The sequence below is a fragment of the Mustela nigripes genome, chromosome 8 (assembly GCF_022355385.1).
Source record: "Mustela nigripes isolate SB6536 chromosome 8, MUSNIG.SB6536, whole genome shotgun sequence".
Classification (NCBI taxonomy): Eukaryota; Metazoa; Chordata; class Mammalia; order Carnivora; family Mustelidae; genus Mustela; species Mustela nigripes.
The window spans coordinates 18,612,349-18,624,664 of NC_081564.1; the positions used below are offsets into that span (position 1 = coordinate 18,612,349).

Below are 12,316 nucleotides of genomic sequence, written 5' to 3' on the forward strand. Positions count from 1 at the left end.
AGTGACCATGCTGCTCTCGTTGCCAAGCAGTGATCACTGCTGCATTTACTGAGGGCTTACGTTGCACTAAGTGATGGAGAGTCAAAGGGGAAAAAAGAGGTCTAATAATAAGGTAGAAACAAGTAGCTAGATATAAGCAAGAGGAAGCAGCCCTCTGTCAAAAGCTCCCTCCAGGAGACAAATAATGGAAACTGAGTTATTTTAACACCTGCTAGATGTGGGAGGGGAAACATCTGCCATTGACTTTGTTGTAGTCCCAAGAGCATGATGTGGTTTGCACACCCTTAGAAGAAAGCCCCCAGTAGGGGTTTCACTCAGAAGGGCGGCTAAATATGGGGACTCAGGACAGCAAATATCCCTAGTGTTACTGTCATGAGATAATGAGAGAAGGCAGATATGCAGACCTCCTAGGATCACAGGTGGGACTCTGTGGGCAAGACGCTCCATGAAGGAAAGAGACACATTAGAGAAAGCGGTTTTTTGGTTTGTTTTGCATTTGAGAACTCCAGGCGATTTCATCTGCTTCTGATCAAGTTCAAGTAGATAGTAAATCACATGATTATGCACACACATGTTGCTTCTCTGGTCAATATCAGCGAGTGGGAGAACCTTGGGCTTGGACAAGACAGATGCCCTCTCTCCTGAAGGCCGCTGCCTTCTAGCCAAGAAAAGTTGGGGATTGGAACTGTCAACACGAAGTACTTTATTTTTATTTACTTAGATCAAGTACATAAATAGTTCATGATGTAAAACATTAGTTGCCCCCAGGAGGCTCCTCCCTCCTCCTCCTTTAGCCAGCCCCTACCCAAGGTGACCTCTATTTAGATGAATACCAGCGGGCTTTTAGTTTGTTTTTTTTTTTTTCCAGTTACATATAAAAGGTTTCATAACATAGTTACTCTTTGTGTCTGACTCCTTTAATTAGCATTACCTTTGATTTACACATGGTGTGGCACGCACCACTGGCTTGGGCTTTCTCAGGGCTGTGTAGTATTCCATTGTATGAGCATGCTACAATTTATCCATTCCATAGTTGATGGATATCTGGATTGCTTCTGTTTGGGCTGTGAGTAAAGCTGCTGTGAATATCTGCGTACAGATTTTTTTTTTTAAATATCCATACGAAGCTCTTATTTCTGTAGGAAATCTACAAATCTAAATATGTAGATTTCTGTCCCACAGAAATCTACATATTTTACTCCGTACATGGAGCAAAAGTCCTCGGTCATATGGTAAACGTATATTTAACTTTAGTGGCTACTGCCAATTTTCCAAACTGGTCAAACCATTTCATACTCACACCAGCAGTGTACAAAAGCTCCATCTGCTCTGCATCCTTGTCAACATTTGGTTTTGTTTGTACTTTTTAATTTTAGCTGTTCTAACATAAAACACTGTTCTGTGCATCATTGTATGTCATGTGGGTTATCTCCAATCTGCATGACACTCCTGTTACTGTTTCCACTTTCTCAATAAAGAACCAGGAGCCTTGGGAGGTCAGAGCATTTCCTACCCTCAACCAGAGGGTAGGAAAGTTGAGACCCAAGATGTACATATAAAATGCTGGCTCCTGGGTCCCTGTGCTGAACCATGGCTAGTACTCACTCTGTCACCAACCAGATGAGTGTTTAGGGACACAGTCCTGTGGACCTCATCTCCATGTGTGATGGTGTTATTCCATCAAGCATCACCTCTGAGTCTCGGCATGTACCCTCACTCAATTCTTGACTCCCCTGTGTCCTATTTTGCTAGAACTAGTTATTTTCCATTACTCATAGTATAAATTTTAGCCAAACCATAGACTTTTTTCCCATAATAAATAGCAAGTTGCTTGAACCGGTGATCAAGGATTTCATGCTCCCGAACCGAGGAAAAAGTGGTCATGCAATGGACAGGTTCTAGGTTGTTCCTGTGATCCCACCTCTTGGTGTTCACACCTCTTGGTGTTCACACCCCTTGAACAGTGCCCTGCCCTGGAGTGTGGGGCAGACCTGTGGTTGGTTTTTAACTAGTACACCATGCAAGGGAAAGGAGACTATAAAATTATAAGGCCCATCTTGAGATGCATGAGATCCATGAAGTCAGTGGCCCCATTGGGGAGGCCAAGTCCCAAGGAGCGAGCTGGGCATAGCTCCTAGGAGCCACCTCTGACCAATGGTCAGCAAGAAGCAAGGCCCTAAACCTGACAGGCCACCAGGAACCACGTGTTGGCAGCACCTCCATAAACTTGGCGACCGATCCCTCTCCAGTCAAAGCTCTGATGAGACTGCAGCCCCAGGGGATACTTGATTGCAGACCTTTGAGACCCCAAACACAGGACCCTGTTCATCCCTACCCAGACCCCTGACTCACAAGAGCTCTGAGCTGCAAAATGCACGTTACTCTCAGCTGTGAAGTTCATGGTCATGTAACGATCCAGCACTCACCAACGCGAAAGCCTTGCTGTGTGGAGACACAGATTAACAAGTGAAATAACCGATCCAAATAGCCAACAGCACTTGCCCAGTTTGAGTCCTGGTAATAAACAACCACAGCATCTCTAGGATGGGGGGAGACTCCCTGGGGAGGTGCTGAAGTCCTGCACCTCATGACCAGCAGATGAAGGCTTCTGGAGCCAAACATCCCATGATGTCTGGACTGTGATCCCACAGTCTTGGGAAATCACTTTCTCTCTTGCACATTCGTTGGGTTCTGAGCATGATTGGAGTGGTCACAAAGACTCCCGAGGGGGCTTTTCACTGTAGCAACATTTCTGGAGCAAGAGTTCAGCTGTGGGAGTTTCCTAATATGTGCTGGGTGTCCATATGGATGGGAGCTGGACTGATGGAGCAACAAAGACAGGGGAGCATAGGGGAGAGGTCAGAGCCCCAACACCCAGATCTTGCCCGTGACCCTAGATCTCACCTCTCCACCCCCAGATGATTAGCCCCACAAAGTTACCATTTGCATGTGGTGTCTATTTCCATGGTGCCCACTGGTCCCTGTTGCTTCCAAGGAGGAGGCGAAACAGAAATTTTATTTCTTTTCAAGGCCTCGAGGGTGGAAACACTTTGCCCCGATGTTGTTCATCATTCTTTTTTGTTTAGAAAAATTAAGGCCGGGATGGACAGAGCTATCATTTGTTTGCTTCCTCTCGTTCCTATTTAAAGCTATTTATAAGGAAAGTCTTCCAGAAAAATTCAGCCTCTCCCCCTCCACCCTGCACCCCCACCCAGGCCTTTTTCTGGACTATGTGAAAAGGGAAGGGAAGGTCATTATCCAGAGAGCTGCCAGCGCTCTCGTTCACAAGGCCAACCAGATCAGGTCACATCCCTGCTTAATGCCTTCTCTCTCTCTCTTTTTTTTTTTTTTTTTAAATATTATTTATTTATTTATTTGACAGGCAGAGATTACAAGTAGGCAGAGAGGCAGGCAGAGAGAGAGGGGGCTTGATCCCAGGACCCTGGGATCATGACCTGAGCTGAAGGCAGAGGCTTTAACCCACTGAGCCACCCAGGCGCCCCCTACTTAATACCTTCTGTGGCTCTCCACTACTATCAGGACACAGACCCAGCTCTTTGGTGTGGGTTCCATGGCCCTGCAGGGTAGGACTTCTGCCCTGTCTCAGGCTGTCTCAGGCTTCACCTCACACCTCATCCCCCTGCTCTCTCCATACATGCTCCTTCTACTCAGGGATTTTGCCCAAGCTGCACCTTCTGCTGGGAAGCTTTCTCCCCTCCTCTTTCCACTTATCTTTAGTTCTTAGCTAAAATGCAACCACCTCTGAGAGGCCCTCCTGGATCCACACCTACTTGTCAGACATCTATGTCCTCCCAGCACATCGCACGATCTTTTTCTTTTTTTTTTCCCCCTCACCCACATCGCACGATTTTAATTAAGTGGTCAATTAACTGCCTATGGAGTACCAGTGTTAGAATGCTATTCTGTGAAGGTAAGGGGTATCCTTCCAGCTCCCACTGCCATCCCAGTGCCTTGCACACAGTAGGCCCCAAGAAATACTTGCTAAATAAACAACTGATCTAAGTGGAGGAATCTGAGAATGAATTGGGGGGGCATATAATTTTTAAAATCTGTGACCTGACTTGGCTCCTTGGAGGGACTCCTCTTCAATAATGATCACTTTAGCTTTGGGGTTCCTGGTGGCTGGATTAGGAGTCCCTCCAGGAGATTGAGGTTGGCTCTCAGAGGGGTCAGGTTTGGTGATGCCAACACACTCTATGAAGGTCGGAAGGCTGGCGTGGCAGGGGGTGACATTGGCAGGAAGGAGAGCTTCAGGGCTGGAGCCGTTCCAATCCCCAATTAAGTCTTAAATGCTTCAGCATTGGCTCGGAGAATGTGATTCTCTGAAGGAGAGCATTTTAGACTTGAGTATGGCCAGAATTCCAGGACTTTTTGTGGTCTGCCAGATTCCACTCTTGGCTCTTTCTGGAAATAACTTTGGGCAGCAGGGGCCCTAGGAGTGTGTGTGGGTATCAGCAAGTCTAGGCACAGAGGTGATCAGGCCTGACCCCACCAATGTGGACTTCACTCATTCAGGTCCTGTAGAGCCCTACCTGGGAGCCTTCTCATCCCATTTAATCCCACAAGAATTTCTACCATAGCTTATCACCCTCAGTTACAGAGGAGAACCTGAGATTCACAGAGGGGAAGTTGCTTGGGCTAAGATCATATGAGTAATGACAGAAGTGAGATTCAAACTGAGATTTACATCAACGTACGTTCATCCTCTTTACTGTCAACTCTGCCGTAACCCTGAAATGGCTCTAGGCCAATAAGGTCAGCTGGGTGGTTTTCGGTTTTGAAACACATGCTCTCCCTAACACTTCACACAGACCTGGACAGTCACACATACGCACACAGAAAATTCTGCTGAGTGCCATGCAAATGAGAGGCAAAGTCCTCTATTTTATGATCAAGGATATAGTTTAAAATTCAGACATTTCTAGGAGAGCTGACCTTCCAGCAAATTCACACTAAGGTGGGTGAAGGAGAGCATTCTAGGCAAAGGAACCAGGAGGAAAAAAATTCACAGTTAGAATTGGATTGGCCAGTGTGACACAGGCTTGGGAGTGGACTTGGAGTAGCAAGAACTGAGTTGGAAAGAATATTTTTCATGGGACTTCACAGCGTAGCACACCATTGAACATGTACTATGTTATCTTATTTGACCAAGAAGCCCCATCATTTAGAGTTCAAGGATGTCATTTAGAAGACAGGAGTCAGGGGAGACAGCCCTGACTGTCCTGGGCTCAGATCACCTGGGTTCAAGTCCTATTAATTTAATCATTGTACTTGCTTTGCCAGTGACTTGACATATTTCTTATGTTTGAAATGAGGCCAACCATCTTCATCGTGGGCGTTTGGGGAAGACTTAATGAGAGAGTCACACAAAGCGTTCAAGGTGATAGTTGGCACACAGTAAGTACTTAATTGTTACCTGCTATTATTATTTTATACAGCTTGAGTGGCCTCCTTGGAAGAGCATTTCAGTGTGGCTATCTACCTCCTGAGATTGATTCTGAGTCTCTGCAGATGAGTGATTTCTTTTTAGTGATGCCACATGGATGGTGCTTAGTAAAATATTTGTTGAATGAATGGACACATGAATGAGTGTGGCATGAATGCGGCAGAAATAGAAGGTAGAGTATAGAAGTGTGGGCAGAGGAGTTTGAAGATAATTTGGCAAGCCATAGGGAGTTATTGAACGTTCTTGAGCAGGGGCAGGGAAGTGTCAGATGGATTGAAGGAAGGGCAGATTGGAAGCAAGATGAACAATTGGCAAGCTGTGGGCTTCTTCTGGATGAGGAGTAAGACATATTTGTTCTGAACGTTCCAAGGAGAAGGGAAGGAGGACTTTCCCTTTATACTAACCACTGCCTTGGAGACCTGCAAATCAGCCTGGAGGACTCCCCTCTATCCTGGCACACATCTAGAGCATCTCTACGTGTGATGTGCTGGTCCACCCACTGGAGCCATTTTCATGCAGGTGTCCCAGATGCTAGCCTATACCACGTTAGGGCCCTTCTTATTCACCTGTGTGGTATCTCCAGCTGGAAGAGTCTTATTCCAAAAGCCTCTCTGATGTGGTTAACTCCTGTCTTTTGAAATCTTCCACTGGCTTCACACTACCCCTATGATAGCTATCCCCACACTATCCCCTCTGTGGATCCCAGGCCCAGCCTAATCTCATCTTGCTGACCTCTCAGACATGCCTCTCTCCTTCCTCCTCCTCTCTCTTGGGGCTGCCCCCCGGGCTCAGCTGATCTGTCTCTTCCCTAATCTGGGTTTCTCCCATGTGGTTGGACCAAAGGTTCCACGGTGACCTTCTCACATTTGAACCATGGGAATCCCTTAGCTCTCTTGTTGCAGCATAGATTTCCCCTTCAGTAGGTTTGGGGTGAGGCCTCCTGAAGGCCCTGGAGGGTGGGACTTGTGAGAAATGCAGACTCTCAGGCCCAGCCCCGGATTTCCAAATTTGAACGCGCACATGAGCAGTCTCAGTGCCTGTGTGTCCGGGAGTGCTGACCTAGGGGTCTCCTTAGGAGCACGAGACCACCTTTCTGATGGCTTCTGGGGTGACGGGGTCCTCTTGGGTTGGGGTTATGCCAGGGCTGGCCCAAGTACCATGATTTTGTTGCTGAGTCTACACCCTGTTTTGAAGTCTACACCCATGAGCTCTAACACAATGAGACCAGTTTGGGGAGCTATTTCCTCCCATAGGAAGAGAAGACCCAGAACTGGCTGGGATGGGTGACCCAGAACTGGCTCAGATGCAAGCTTAGAGGTGGGGAAGAGATTCACAGTTTCTAGCAGCCACCTCAACGTACCATAAATGATTTGTGTTTGTACAGCGTGACATGGGAGGTCAGTAGGATTTTTCTTAGCAGACTAGGATCTATGGTGGTATCTCTGGGGTTGGTCTTGGTATAATTTCCCAGCTGAGTGGCTCACACACCATCAGGCAGAACTGTAGAGGGAAGGCCATCCGGTTAAGGGCCAGAGAGCACTTGGCAATGCAGTAACATTCTGGTCTTTTGTGACTTACATATCCAGAGGTCACCTTCTCACTGCTTAAGAGGGAGACAAGATGGGCTTTCTGGTCCTATGGAAAAGCCAAGAACTGCCCTGGGTATCAGAGGATGTGGGGAGCCCCCTTTCCAAAAGTCATTGCTGGTTCTGTGTTCCTGCCTTTGCTAAGTTCTTATTCTCTTGGTCTTACAGCTGTTCCTTTACCACTGGTGTTAAGCCCAGGGTAGGCCCTGACTCCCCACATCCCCAAAGCCAGCATCAAAGCACCCACAAATACAAGCCATGAAGTTGTCAGGGTCACCGGAAAAGCATGACATTACTGTGCGTGATAGCACACTTAACACGAATGACAGAAGAGCGGACTTCCTATTCCTGAATGTTCCCTGGACAGGAGAACTTGGGCGTTTTGCTGGCTACCCATCCCATGGAGCGCCTGGCCTCTGGCCATCTCATTACTCTCTGCCCTACTCCCTCCTCCAAATCTTGCTATCAGGCAAAGGCATTTACCTTTCTCCCAGCCCAAGCCTGAAGTCTCCAGACCTGCCTTTGTATAGCCCAAGCACATCTGGGCTCTTAAGCTGCCCGAGAGCCCTTCTAGGCCATTAGGAGCAGCAGGAATGAGTAGGGACCCTGGGGGGTTAGAGCCCTTTCTTTACCAGGATGCACCTTTGTTAGCAGATGCTTGAGTTTCCAATAGCATTTTTCTCTCCCTTCAGATGATCTCTGGTGGAAGGTTCTTTGAGGCGAGCAATCTATAATTTCTTATTCATTCATTCATTCAACACCTGTTTATTGAGGCAGGTCACTGTGCCAAGTGCAGATGCTGGTGGAAAAAATACAGTTATGCTTGCTTCTGGAAACCTGCTGATGGATTGCTCACCTTACCTGTGGGGTGTGACAACAGTAAGGATTAATGCGCCGGGTATTGTCTGGTACCGTAAAACCAAAACTCGCGAGATATTATGTAATTGAGGGGCACCAGTATTCTTCACCTTGCAAAGGGATTCACTGTAGGATTAAATAAATCCAGAGAACTTTAGAATTTGATGGGGCCTCGGGGACCAGCTCATTCAATCCCTATACTAGGGAAGGGATATTTAAACAGTGTAAGAGGCTTACTTCCAGTTGTCCAGCCACACCAGAGCTGGGGGGAGGGGTCCCATCCAGCCTGACTTTTTCCTTCCAGGCTCTTCTCATCATGTCTTGCATGATACAGAGCTACTCCAATGGCAATGAGGATGATATCAGTGATACTATTTTTCGAGGGCTTTCTAGTGTCAAACACTGTTCTGAGTGCTTTTCATGTGTTCCGACGTTGTTCTCCTGGCAATGCCGTTAATGCCACTCAGAGAGCGCTGAGGCACAGAGAGATGAAGCGAATTGTCTAAGGTCACACAGCTAAGTCCCGGCACTGGGGTTCTAATCCAGGTTATCTGGCTCCTGAGCCCAGATGCTGAACAACAACATTCTTCCACTTCTTTTTATTTTTTTATTTTTATTTTTATTTTTTAAAGATTTTATTTATTGATTTGATAGACAGAGATCACAAGTAGGCAGAGAGGCAGGCAGGGAGAGAGGAGGAAGCAGGCTCCCTGCTGAGCAGAGAGCCCAATGCAGGGCTCAATCCCAGGACCTGAGATCATGACCTGAGCCGAAGGCAGAGGCTTTAACCCACTGGACCACCCAGGCGGCCCAATTCCACTTCTCTTTAGAGGGGCACTCCCTGAGCCCGAGCTCTGGCAGAGAAATGAGTTTCCACCTGCGTATTTAAAGTTAGGTATTTCTGTATTGAACATCACTTCAGGGCCAAGCAAACCAAAGCTTGATGTCATACTTTCCGACAGATCTTTTCAAGTATAGGGTTGCTCTGTTTAAAGTTCCTGGAGCTTTGCTGATAAAACAGCGGGAAATGCAGGTGGGATGCGTGTTACGAGCAGGAGGACTGTGATCAAGGTTACAGGTGAAAAGGGATGGTGGCTAGAAATTCCTGCAGACTTTACAGAATGAGAAGTTTGGCAAGAAACCCGGTCCAATGCCAGTCGTGTGTGGTGCTTCTTTGGTAGCAAGTATACTTACCGTATTGTTTACAAAACAATCATGTCTCTCTCAGCAGTGACTAAATTAAATATTGGGCTATTAATGAATTAAGGTCAGGCATGTTCTGCTGGCTCCCAAAATCATCTCATGTGAGTCTTAGAGTTGACTTTTTTTTATGTGTATTTGATTAATTTCCTGGAACACCCCTCACAGCTCACCCGTCCTCCCCCACCCCCTTAGTCTGGGGATTCTCACTGTGAGTAGGTAGTCCCAGCAAAGCCCAGAATCTAAAACAAAAAGACCAGTTGGTTCTCCAGTTAGCTTTTCCCTTTGAAGTGGTGATCGAAATTAACACTGGAGAGAATAAAGTTCCACGCCTCCGTCTCCACTACAGATTCCAGAATCCTGGAAAGTCATAGAAAAGGGAAAAGAGAACACTGTGAACCTCGTTTTTTCCTTGGAGAGTTTTATCTATTATCACAGACAGCCGGAGCCCAAAGCCATTTGAATCTTCTGGGGGAGGAGGAGGCTGGGGACCGTCATTATTGGCAAAGGAGCCTGATTGGCTGAGGACAAATGGATTGCTATTTGTCTTCTCTGTTCATAGTAATGATTACAGGCTAGCCATAGTGTTTAGCAACACGGATCTAGCAGGTCAATAATGACAACTTCATCACTGTCATTAGCGCCTTTTGTTTGCAGTGAACACAAAAAGCTGTTCAGCATTAAGAGAGTGTAGGGAAAGAAAGCAGTGGGGGGGGGGGGGGGTGGGGGGGGAGCCAAAGAGGGAGCCAGGGAATCAAGGTTTGCATACTATTAATACCAGGGAAAAATACCCCTGGGTGTTCCAGTCAGCTCCCTTCAATGGTGAAGGGGCCTCCGTTACGGGACCCAATTTTGGACTCCCTGTTCTTTCTCCGAGAAGAGTAATTGCTCATGTTTATAAAGGCTAATCATTTATGCCCATTTTTGGTTCCTAGAAAAGCCCAAGGGGGATGTTATTTTTGGTAAAGGGTCTTCCTGCTCCAAATGTCTTGACTCTGAATAACTAGTTTCAGTATCTTCTCTCCCGTGTCAGAGTAAAATGAAGCAAAACAAACAGAGCGAGGGCCATGACCCTTGTTGGGGACTTACTGTGGATGTCAGGCAAGGTGGCCTTTTTGTGTATCATTTCCTTGGTCTTCTTAACAACCCTGGGATCCATGTCTTCATACCCACTGTACTAATGAGGAAAATAAAGCACAGAGAGGTAAAATATCAGAGCCCAGCCAGGATTTGAATTTGGTGTGTTTCTTATTCCAAGTTTACTACACCATGCTGAAAACTCACACACACAGACACACACACACACAGACGTGCACGTGTGCGCGAACGCACACCAACCCTCCCCCCTAAACAAAACAAGTACGGGGCCACCAAAATTCTGAACTGAAGCCAGAGGCAAGGTTGAAAATCTCAGTACTTGGAAGGACCACGGAAAAGTGGATAAGATGTATGTATTTATTTCAGGTTCCGATCATGTGAAAGCTTAAGGGATCAAAAGATATACTGAAAGAAATTATATTAATTAAGTCACAAAAATGTGTTACACTTTTTTGGGAACTTGCCCCCTCCCTCCGAGGTGACCTTTGACAAGACATTCTGTGTTCCCATTTTAAGGCCAAAAAAAAAAAAAAAAGTAGTGGGTAGAAGATGTTAAGTTTGATCTTTGGTTCATGCCAATCTTTGTCTCATTAGTGTATCTTGTTTGTGCTGGCTTCTGCTGCCTGACCAAGCTCCTTTGACTCACACTCCTACCCCTTACATCTCTCTTATTCTTTTCTGGACAACTTTACCAATATTATGCCTTGAATCTTGAGAAATATCTGGTAAAACTGGCCAATTAGGATGGCAGACATAACTGGGAAACAGATGGGGGGGGGTGATGTGGTAATAGAAGGAGGGAGAAAACACAGGAGGGCAGCAGTTCTCATGATGACCAAATGAGGCTGTTTCTGGCTGTGACATTACATTTACTGCCTATAGTGTGACCTGAACCGTTTCTGGTGAACTCTGTTAACCCTGTAAGCCATCGACAGGACATTTACTCAAATGTTAGTACCGAACTAGGCTCCTGGTGCAACGTGACCAATGGGCATGAATTCAGGGGGATTAAAAAAAATTATTCTCAGTTCAGTTCAGGTCATTTTAGCACTTCCTGGGTGTCCCTGAACAACCACTCCAACCAGCACTCCACATGGGTTCTGAACTGGACTTGTGTGTACCCCCCAGGGGAAAATAAGAAGCAAACGAAAACCTCATGCTGGGGCGGGTGGTGGTGACCAGACACGGAGACGAGACCGAGACTGAGGATCAGGAAGCTGGAAATTCCCTCCTGCCTTGGTGGTTGGGCTCTCGCTTTTCCACTTCCCTAAATCACCCTTGCCGCGGGCCTGTGCACCCAGGGGTGCTCCCAATTGTCTCCTGAACTGATGGTAAAACCACAAGAGCCCGAATTCTAATTCTGGTTCTTAGTGACCACCTTAACATCCAAACTCCAACCTCTCACCTAAGTGCAAGGGAGCGGTGACCACCCTGACCCCCCATCAGGGGGCTCCCTAAGGGCAGCTCCCGCGGGAGCTCTCACCGCCCACTCCACCCCCACTTTGCCCCGCTAGGCGTGAGACGAACAACTTTCTCCAGCTTTTAGGTTTCTCCGGGCTGTTCAACGGGGCTGGTGGGGGTCAGGAACAAGGCTTGGGGGGCCGGCCGGTTGGGTGCTGTTCCAGGGCGGACCTGAACCACAGATTTGGTATCCTCTGCAGGGACAGGTGGGGCACGCGCTTTTCTGGGGTTGCCCCAGGCCTCCCGCAGGAATGCTGATTGACGCTGTCGGGTTTGAGAACTAGCGTGTTCACGGCGCGGACGGCTCCCCACTGCCCCCCTGGGTGCTGGGCGCCGGGTCCAGCGCACCCTCGGGCCGGCAGGGGTCCGGGGGAGAGGGGGCGTGAGCGCGCCGGGAGCTGGGGGCGGGAAGTGGGGAGGAGGAGCAGGAGAAGGAGGAGGAGGAGGAGAGGAAGTCCCCCGTGGCCACCCCAAGGGGAGGGCGGGACGGTGCCCGCGGGCGCTCGGTCAGGAGGCTAGGGGTGGCCGGCAGGGCAGCTCCGCCCGCGCGCGGAGGGGCTCGGACCGCCGGGCGCGCGCTCCCCGCCGACCCCCGGCCGAAGGGGCGGGGGCGGCGGCGCGTGCGCGGGGCGGCGGGCGCGCGCGC

At 48.2% G+C, this 12,316-nt stretch overlaps 1 protein-coding gene and 1 long non-coding RNA gene across 2 annotated transcripts in view; one reads left to right on the forward strand and one right to left on the reverse strand.

Moving 5' to 3' along the window:
• Positions 1-8,587: 8,587 nt before the first annotated feature.
• Positions 8,588-12,316, reverse strand: part of LOC132023281 (uncharacterized) — a 4,313-nt gene continuing 584 nt past the window's right edge. Inside the window, exons 2-3 of the long non-coding RNA XR_009405911.1 lie at positions 10,201-10,288; positions 8,588-9,471 (exon numbers count right to left, since the gene is read on the reverse strand). This is a non-coding gene — a long non-coding RNA (uncharacterized LOC132023281). The remainder of the gene's footprint in view (positions 9,472-10,200; positions 10,289-12,316) is intronic.
• GRK3 (G protein-coupled receptor kinase 3) overlaps positions 11,786-12,316 on the forward strand; it is a 118,879-nt gene continuing 118,348 nt past the window's right edge. The window contains exon 1 of the mRNA XM_059408695.1: positions 11,786-11,876. The gene's annotated coding sequence lies outside the window, so the exon portion shown is untranslated. The remainder of the gene's footprint in view (positions 11,877-12,316) is intronic.